Raw genomic sequence first — 6,502 nt, 5'->3', positions numbered from 1 at the left:
ATAACCCAGTTTATGTGTGAGAGAAACATTAACATCTTATTTTGATGTGGACAATAAAGGCAATAGATCCATGTGGAGTATAACTCCCAGCAATCCCCGAGGGCACGAAATCATGCCTTTTATTTCTATTGTGCTCCCCCAGAGTTCAGTACAGTGCCCTGCACAAAGGCTAATCGGTAGCTACTACTGTTTAATCCACGTAACAAAGTAAGCCAACAAAAATCTAGACATCAGAGAGTTGGTAATGAATGGGATGTGAATTGTTCCCAATTATAAAAGCCACAATTCAGTAAATCAGTTGTATCTACAGAGTATCCACTGTATGCAGAGAACTACACCAAACTCTTTGGAGAATATAACCTCTCAGGATCGCACCTGGAGAATTTCCAGAACTCTACCACTTCTGGCTACGGGAGGGAGAGTCAAGCAGAGGCTTACCCATTCCATTCCTAGCTTGGGCCGTGGTTAGCGAGTGGAAGGCAATCTGCTACAAGTCAAAACTCACCTGTGCCGGGCAGCAGCGGAACGGGAGAAAGTCGAGGGCGGAGACTCAAGTTTACTGTGCGAAAGGCGGCAATGGTCAGCCACATCTGTATTTTTACCAAGAAACTCTATGGAAACACTACCAGAACGACTGCAGAACGAGGTGAGGCGTTCTGGGAGAGATGTGCCCATGGAGCCGCTCCGGGTTGGAGACGACTCCACAGCACGACAAGACCAGAATTTGGAAGGAGGCAGGGGTTACTACGCTCACATTTGTAAAACAGGAGTCTACTGTGCTTAACAAGTACGGTAATATTGTTGATAACAATAGACTTTATTAGACTGTAAGCTCGTTGTGGGCAGGGAACATATAATAATAATAATGGCATTTATTAAGCACTTACTATGTGCAAAGCACTGTTCTAAACGCTGGGGAGGTTACAAGGGTGATCAGGTTGCCCCATGGGGGGCTCACAGTCTCAATCCCCATTTTACAGATCAGGTAACTGAGGCCCAGAGAAATGAAGTGACTTGCCCAAAGTCACACAGCTGACAAGTGGTGGGGCGGGGATTTGAACCCAAGACCTCTGACTCCACAGCCCGGGCTCTTTCCACTGAGCCACGCTGCTTCTCATATGTCGCATATGTCTGTTTCTTGTTGTATTGTACTCTCCTAAGTGTTTAACACATTGCTCTGCACACGGTACAGTGCTCAATAAATACAATTGATTGACTGATTGCCTTATTTGTTGAATGGTACTTGTTAAGTGCTTACTATATGCCAGATATTATCATGATCATGATCATCATCATCAATCGTATTTATTGAGCGCTTACTATGTGCAGAGCACTGTACTAAGCGCTTGGGAAGTACAAATTGGCAACATATAGAGACAGTCCCTACCCAACAGTGGGCTCACAGTCTAAAAGTCTATTATACTAGGTGCTGGGGTAGATGCAAGCTAATCAGGTTGGACGCAATCCATGTCTCACTGGGTCTGACGGCCTTAATCCCCATTTCACAGATGAGGGAACTGAAAATTGAGTGATTTACCCAAGGTCACACAGCAGACAAATGGCAGAGCCAGCAATAGAACCCAGGTCCTTCTGACCCAGGGTCCTTCATTCTGCTGCCCAGGTCATTTTTCTACAAAAACTTTCAGGACACCTCTCCCCATTCCTCAAGAACCTTCAGTGATTGCCCATCAATCATTCAATCAATTGTATTTATTGAGCACTTACTGTGTGCAGAGCACTGTCCTAAGCGCTTGGGAAGTACAAGTTGGCATCTACTTCTACATCAAACAGAAACCTCTTAAAGACACTCAATCACCTTTCCCCCTCCTATCTTACCTCACTAACGTCCTACTACAGCCCTGCATATTTACTTCACTCCTCTAACACCAACCCAACTCGTCTTAATCTCGTCTACCTCATTGCCTTTGGCTTGGACTACTGCATCAGCCTCCTTAATGACCTCCCAGCCTCCTGTCTCTCCCCACTCCAGTCCATACTTCACTCTGCTGCCCAGATCATCTTTCTACAAAAACGTTCAGGTCATGTCACCTCTCTCCTCAAAAAAACTCCAGTGGTTGCCCATCCACTTCTGTATCACACAAAAACTCCTCACCATTGGCTTTAAAGCACTTTACCACCTCACCCCCTCCTACCTCACCTCCCTTCTCTCCTTCTACAGCCCAGCCCACACACTGCACTCCTAACCTTCTCACTCTGCCCCGATCTCGCCTGTCTCACTGCCGAGCCCTGGCCACGTCCCGCCTCTGGCCTGGAACGCCCTCCCTCCTCAAATCCGACAATTACTCTCCCTTCACTTCAACGATGCATTGAAGGCACATCTCCTCCAAGAGGCCTTCCCAGACTAAGCCCCGCCTTTCCTCATCTCCCACTCCCTTCTGCGTCGCCCTGACTTGCTCCCTTTGCTCTTCCTCCCTCCCAGCCCCACAGCACTTATGTCCATAACTGTCATTTTATTTATTTGTATTGATGTCTGTCTCTCCCCGCCTTTATCATCCTCATCATCATCAATTGTATTTATTGAGTGCTTACTGTGTGCAGAGCACTGTATTAAGTGCTTGGGAAGTACAAGTTGGCAACATATAGAGACAGTCCCTACCCAACAGTGGGCTCACAGTCTAAAAGGGGGAGACAGAGAACAAAACCAAACATACTAACAAAATAAAATAAATAGAATAGATATGTACAAGTAAAATAAAAAGAGTAATAAATATGTACAAACATATAAGCATATATACAGGTGCTGTGGGGAAGGGAAGGAGGTAAGATGGGGGGGATGGAGAGGGGGACGAGGGGAAGAGGAAGGAAGGGGTCAGTCTGGGAAGGCCTCCTGGAGGAGGTGAGCTCTCAGTAGGGCCTTGAAGGGAGGAAGAGAGCTAGCTTTAGACTGTAAGCTCACTGTGGGCAGGGAATGTCACTATTTACTGTTGTATCGTACTTTCCCAAGTGCCTAGTACAGTGTTCTGCACACCTAAGCGCTTAATAAATACGACTGAATTAATGAATGAACTCCGTCTCTCTCCCTATCAGACAGACCACCACTCTCCCCTCCGGCAAAGCCTCATTAAAAGCAAATCCCCTCCAACAGGCCTTCCCTGACTAAGCCCTCATTTCCCCTGGGTTCTAATCCCATCTCTGCCACCTGTCTGCTGTGTGACCTTAAGCAAGTCCCTTCACTTCTCTGGGCCTCAGTTCCCACACCTGTAAAATGGGGACTGGGACCATGAGCCCCAGGTGGGACACGAATGGTGTCCAACCTGATTAGCTTGTATCGACACCGGCGCTTAGCACAGTGCCGGGTGCATAGTAAGCGCTTAACGAGTACCACGGGAAAAAAAATGGATCCACGTCCAAGATCCGACACCCGGCTTAATTGAGAGAGGGTTTTAGTGTAAGAATCTGTGCCCCAAAGATGCTTACTGGTCTGAAATGGGGAAAAGCCCGAAGTCTGTTTTTGCTAACATTTCAGGGGCGTCTTGGATGTTGAACTTGTTTATATAGCTGTAAGATAACCCTGGCAGTCGCAGCAACAACAGTGACAGAGTCTCCACTGTGGGCAGGGCCCTGCACTGGGGAGAAGGGGGCAGAGGGAGGGTCAGAAGGAGCAGAAGGCCCAATCCTTACTTTTTTAAGGGGCTGGCGGTGTCTGGGGGAAGTCGGGGAAATGTGTAGCAGGAGAATAGAGTGAATTAACTGGGAGGGAGCTGATTCAAGATTGTAAAGTCACTGTGGGCGGGGAACGTGCCTACCAACTCTGTTCTAGCGTACTCTCCCAAGCGCCTAGTACACAGTAAGTGTTCAGTATATACCACTGATTGAGTGACAAGGCCAATGGTCAGGACAGCAAATGAGCACAACCCAAAACGTGGCTCAGTGGAAAGATCCCGGGCTTTGGAGCCAGAGGTCATGGGTTCAAATCCCGGCTCCGCCAACTATCAGCTGTGTGACTTTGGGCAAGTCACTTAACTTCTCTGTGCCTCAGCTACCTCATCTGTAAAATGGGGATTAAAATTATGAGCCCCCCGTGGGACAACCTGATCACCTTGTAACCCCCCCCAGCGCTTAGAACAGTGCTTTGCACATAGTAAGCGCTTAACAATTATTATTATATAACAATTATTATTATTATAACCGACTTCAGCCAGAGATAGTCATATATGTTATAAGAAGTTGAAATAGTGATTGGAGTTCGCACAGTTAACCTGGGAAGGCTTCTCAGAGAAAGTGAGGTGCACTTGATATTCATTCCAACCTCAGTCCCACAGCACTTAGTCCATATCCATAATTTATTTAATTACAATAACGTCTCTCTCCCCCTCTAGGCCGTAAGCTCCTTACAGGCACGGAACTGTGTTGTGCTGTACTCTTCCAAGCAGCTAGTATGGTCCTCTGCACATGGTAAATGCTCACCAAATACAATCGATTGATTGAGTGACTTAAAACCAGTGGTCAGGAGAAAAATGAATAGAACTGAAAAGCATAATCAATTTCAGCCAAACAGAACTATTCACCCATGTTATAAGAAGTTGCAGTAGTGATTGAAGTTAAGCAGAGTGAATCTCTGCAGGTGTACTTGATATTCACTCCACCCTCAGCCCCACAGCACTTACATACATACCCATACTTCATTTATTTATATTAGTGTCTGTCTCCCCCTCTAGACTGGTAAGCTCTCTTATGGACAGGGAACTCTGATGTATTCATTTGTTCATTTGATCATATTTATTGAGTGCTTACTGTGTGCAGAGCACTGTACTAAGCGCTTGGGAAAGTACAACAATAAACAGTGACATTCCCCACCCACAGGCTTACAGTCTAGAGATCCGGTTGGATGCATTCCCTGTCCCACATGTGGCTCATAGTCTGAATCCCCATTTTACAAATGAGGGAACTAAGACCCAGAGAAGTTAAGGAATCTGCCCAAGAGCACACAGCATATAAGTGGCAGAGTGGTATTGCACTCTCCCGAGCACCTAGTATAGTGCTCTGCACACATTAAATGCTCAATAAATACCACTGATTGATTGATTGAGGGGCTAGGCATGGTTTGACTGTGATGAGGTAGAGGGAATTTCAGGAGTGGAGAAATGGCGCCCGAACTTGCTGAAAGGATTTACAGAAGGGAAAGCCTGTCCTATGGTAAACTCCTAGAAGATAGGACCTCCTTACTTGCCCTGTCCTGGTTGTTGCCTAAAATCCAGGCCAACCCACAATGCCATGCAACAATAGTAGCCAGAATTACAGAATCCAGGCCTCACGACCTGTGCATCCTCACCCCTCTCTGCAGTGGTTATGTGTCTTTTTTTTAAAAAAATGGCATTTGTTCAGCTCTTACTGGGTGCCAGGCACTGTTCTAATAACTACAGTAGGTACAAAGTAATCAGATTGGACTCAGTCCCTGTCCCACATGGGACTCACAGTCTTAATTCCCATTTTACCAATGAGGTAACTGAGGCACAGAGAGGTTAAGTGGCTGGCCCAAGGTCACACAGCAGACGTGTGGCAGAGTTGGCATTAAAATCTACGTCCTTCTGATTCTCAGGCCTGTGCTCTACTCATTAGGACACGTTGCTCCTCAAATAATTGAGTCTGTGTCTTGAATAGTTAGACACCCCCCCCCCCCCCACCCAGGACTGTGAATCCCATCTGGGACAGGGATGGTGTCTGTCGTGGTTGTCCTGTGCCTACCCTAGAGCTTAGAGCAGCGCTTAGTACATAGGGCTTAATACACATCACGATTATAATAATTACGAGTAATTGTTCTGGATCTTTTGCCTAAAGAGCTATGAGAGCCTTGGCTGTCCAAACAGGATCCCAAAACAAGCTGGGTGGTCATCTTCCATCCACCTACATCCCACTATCTTGGTGAGCGGTGAGGTGGGAGAGATCAAATTTGGCTGCCGGAGGATGTTAACTCTTATCTGGCTCCCGCAGGTCTGCCCTAGACCTCAGCTGAGCCGCACAGGAGCCAAGTGGGTCTGAGGTGGCATCGGAAAAACCCTGAAGCTACGGAAATGACCCCAACGCCCCCACCTTTTCTCTGATGGACTCTCGGCGGTCCAGCGCAAGAAGGGGATCTGCTGAGCGTTAACGCGGCCACGAAAGCTGGGACCCCACAGATAGAGCCGGGGTTCCCCCTCCTGGCCTAAGTGTCCTGACCAAAGCTATAAAGTAGCAAAAGCTAAAAAGACGGGACACTTCTTGTTGTTGCAGAGAGAAGCATTCCAAGATGGGTGCCACAGCTGATCCAGCTTGGGGAAATTCACTTCCTGGCTGTCTGCATTGGAATGCAGATTCTGCCTTTACGGGGATGGAATCGGGTTCATTCATTCACTCGTTCATTGAGTTATATTTATTGAGTGCGTACTATCTGCACAGCACCGTACTAAGCGCTTGGGAGAGTACAATATAACGATAAACAGACAAGTTTCCTGCCCCCAATGAGCTTACAGTCTAGAGGGAGAGGTGTCATCATCATTCTATC

At 47.1% G+C, this 6,502-nt stretch overlaps 1 non-coding gene across 1 annotated transcript; it reads left to right on the top strand.

Moving 5' to 3' along the window:
• Nucleotides 1–357: 357 nt before the first annotated feature.
• On the top strand, nucleotides 358–495 carry LOC119925993. The gene has a single exon (XR_005449912.1). It is a non-coding gene; the product is annotated as a small nucleolar RNA SNORA7 (small nucleolar RNA).
• The last annotated feature ends 6,007 nt before the right edge of the window (nucleotides 496–6,502 follow it).

This window comes from Tachyglossus aculeatus, chromosome 3 (genome assembly GCF_015852505.1).
Source record: "Tachyglossus aculeatus isolate mTacAcu1 chromosome 3, mTacAcu1.pri, whole genome shotgun sequence".
Lineage (NCBI taxonomy): Eukaryota > Metazoa > Chordata > Mammalia > Monotremata > Tachyglossidae > Tachyglossus > Tachyglossus aculeatus.
The sequence above is the reverse complement of the archived record's forward strand: the minus strand, read 5'-3'. Positions and strand labels throughout refer to the sequence as shown.